Source organism: Andrographis paniculata, unplaced genomic scaffold (assembly GCF_009805555.1).
Source record: "Andrographis paniculata isolate CXL003 unplaced genomic scaffold, ASM980555v1 Contig82END, whole genome shotgun sequence".
Taxonomy (NCBI): Eukaryota; Viridiplantae; Streptophyta; class Magnoliopsida; order Lamiales; family Acanthaceae; genus Andrographis; species Andrographis paniculata.
In genome coordinates, this window is record NW_026137620.1 from 4,600,427 (window position 1) to 4,604,330 (window position 3,904).

The window sequence follows — 3,904 nt, forward strand, 5'->3', positions numbered from 1 at the left end:
TTTCGAAACTTACCGGAGTCCGAACTAGATTTGGATAATTTTTTTTGGGCTTAATTTATTTTAGGCTTTTGGTGTAAGAAATGAATGAATTGGATTAAAATAAGAGGTGTTGGGGCGTTACACCCTTGGCCTTGGGCACCTAGGTGTTAGCGTACAGCATCTTGTACCATTTATATTACATCAAAATATTCATGTTCCGGTTCTACTGCGAATTTTGGATTCCACTGTAGTAGTTCCAGAATGGCATTAGGTCTCTACACCGCTGGTGGCTGTGGTTGGTGAAAATTGAGTATGGCTCTGGGAAAGTTTCCGTATGACGGAGTGATTTGTTGTTGATGAACTGGTTGTGGATGCTGCTCGCCATTGTGTACCGGTGTCAAAGGATAATGGTTCTGGGTTTGTGTCATACTTCGTGGTATGCCATAAGTCTGGGTGGTGTTAACGTCTAAAAATATTGACATGGATATGGGCGGTCACTGTTGGTTATAATTTCCAAAATTGGCCGAAGTAAGCGGCCGTAATTGATACATTCCGACACCACCTTCGATTTGGAAAGTTGGTGGGGTCATATTAATGTTTGCTATACGTTGGACCGTAGCCCAAAAAATTATAGATGAGATGCTGACACATTTCTTCAGATAGTACGGTCGTATTTCTGTGTGTAGTCAAGTTTGATGCCTTTTGGACATTATGTGGCACAGGTATCTCAACCCGAGTCGGAGTGAATCCTTGCAGGATGGACGTTGGCAATCACAGAAAGCCTGAATATGTTGTGTGGAAGGCATTTGTGTCTTCCGCCATTGTTCCTGTCTCGAAACAAGCCATTAGGTGACATACATAATATGATGAATTCAGGATAATTTTCCGTAAGGGAAAAATTTCAGTCCCATCACACGTGCCAAAATGTTCCCATGGGTTGAAAATTTTCAATCGGATGATAATCAAATGGCTTTTTACGAAGGATTTAAAGTAGTTAAGTCTTAAGTTCATACAAAACATAGTGCTTAGACGATTGATAGTAAAAGAAATTAAGGAAGAAGATAAAAAAGAAATGTGAAAAATAAATTACTTGAATAAAAAAATAACAACTACAAATTTGATTGAGATGTTGGATCTAAGTTTACAAATCAGGCCAATTTATAGTATCTAAATAGTATCTTTCGAATCGACATGTTGCTCTAATCTACTAACAATATGAAGGGACATAACCCCTAGATACAAAAATAATTATTTAGAGCATTAATTTATTTTCTAGTTATATAATATTGCCAACAAATTTTAATATTAACAAAATTCAAAATATTATTTAATAATCACAGTTTTTTTAGAAAATATTTGCAATAAATCAATATATCAAGTTAACAAAATATATTAAGATTCAGTCGTATGTCTGCAATTGGATTAAATTTGCATCTTTCTCTCTATTAATCTATAATTGTCAACTCTTCTGAATTTATTTAACATGTCATGCTAAACCATCGACACATCAGTCTAGAATATTTGACCCACCTGCACCCCTTCTAAATCATCCGACGCATCATTTTAACCAACACTTTATTCTAAAATACCTCTAATATGCCTGATCTGACATACCCAAGCTCTCTCCGAAACATATCTGACACGCCTGAACTCTTTGTGCACGTCAGATACTCTTAAATCGTGGAGGCAATATTGGTTTTGATTTGATTTCAAAACTATTATTTTTATTAATTAGCACGCCGGAATGGTCTCAAGGGAATCAGTCATCATTGGAATGCCTAGATACTTCAACTCTTTAATGTGTTCGAACAATTAATTTTAGATGGTAACATCTAGATAAAAAAAAAAAACATTAAAATATTTTTTTATCATTCAAATTTGTTCATTTTTTTTATCTATACGCTCCATCACTATATACGAAGAAAATTAATATTTAACTATTATTCTCTATTGAATGTTTATTTACAACAAACATCATTACTTTTATTATAATATTTCTCGTTATTATCTTTAATTACTAACTAATTTTTAAAAATACCTTCAACTATTTTGTTTATTATTTTTTAATAAAATATTTATTTTTCTTAATTTTCATTCCATATCAACTTTACCTAAGAAAAAAAGTACAACAAAACACCTGATAAGTATAAAATGCAAATTATTAATATGTGTTTGTTTGAAGAATTTTGAGAAATTTGTACTATTCATACATAATTTTTTTCAAAAAGTATATGTTGGATTTTTGTCCTTCGGATCCACCCCAATATTATACACAACACACCAATTATCTAAGCAGCCCATTCGAACCGGGCCTGGCTTGTGGCCCACAACCCACACCACAACCCACTTACTGACTCTTACCTGTGATCCGCACCCGCGCCCATGACTCGACCCGTTACCCGGCTGGGGTCCGCGTCCCTTTGCGAGGCTTGATCTGGGCCGTTGATTACAGATCTTGATCTTAGCCCTCCATTTCTATTTGGCATGTATATGTATATAGAGAGAGAGTCATTCTTTCATTAATCTCTCTAATCTCACTCTCTCTACGCTCACTACTCTCTGACCTTTCTCCTCTCTCTCTCTCGACCCACTGCTGTCCTCTTTCCAGTGACTTTCACGGCGGTTCACGGTGGTTTCTCGGTGGTGCCTTCCTCCTGTAATCTTGTGGAGTTCCTGTGGCACGTTTTCCCTTTTGTGTGTAGTCATTCGTAGCCGAAAGGGGCTCGTTCGACGCGGTAGGCCTTCGGGTGCTTTGTTTGTGTTGATGTGGGGTTATATATCGTGTGTATCGCGGTCATGGCCGGTTCGTTTGTGTAGTCGCTAGATTAGGTGTGTATTGTGTCGATTTTGTGCTTTTCCGAGTTGGTTGGGGCTGAGCCTAACCAAACTAGTTCAATATTTGTGTTGTTACTTGATTTCATAAATAAAATACTTAGATCCGTTAATAAATTTCATAAAAAGTGGTATCAGATCTTTCGGTTGAGTTTTTTATTTACGAAATCGTGATTTACTGTTGATTTTGTAAAGTTCTACTCAATACTTGATAAATCTGTGTAAAATCGAAAGGATCTGGTTGAATCAAACCTGTATTAGTGCGTTCGGTTCTTTTCCTTTAGATTTGTTCAAAATCGGCCCTGTTTGAACTCGATCTGTGTTTTTTAGGTCACTGTCGAGTTGTTTTATGTGTTCTTCGAACAAAACTGCTACTATATTGTGTAGATCGGTGGAGTTTGAGTGAATCTCGGTTGTTTTTTGAGAAAATAAACCCTATATCTTTTTGCTCACCTTATTATTAGTTAAGATCTGTGTTTGTTTGGTTTTGAATCTAAAAGTTTTTCCAAAATCGTAAGTGTTTTGTTAAAACTGGTTTGGATTTTGTAAAATCTTTTTTAGATTGATAAAACCGTTAACTATATTGATAGAATCTTTAAAGTTTGGTTAAAATCTTTTAATATTTTTTTTTTAGAAAAAAACGTGAATTTGTTTTTGATTAAAAGCTTAAAAACCAAATTGTTTCTCAGATATCTTGATAGATCTGAATTTTTTAGTGGCCTAGTGTCTCTGTTCGTGAGTTTCGGTGACTCTAACTTTGTTTAGAGGAGAAACATTGTTTCTGTTCTATTGTTATTAGTTGGCTAACCCCTATTTTTTGAAAAAGAATAGGTCATTTGTATATACCCTTGCACTGCTGTAGGGAATATATATTGTTGTTGTGCTTTGAGGGTAAACTCTTTAACCCTAATTATTTTATTACTGTTATTTTTCTTAGTTTAATATCCGGATTTAAATTTCGCCCAATCGATTGTAAAGGCTATTGTGATACCAAGGTTGCAAAACTCCTATCCTCACTCTTGTAAGTGATTCTCGAGTACCTTCGGTGGAATAGTCACGAGTGAATGTTGTAATAGATAGGCTGTTTTGTTAT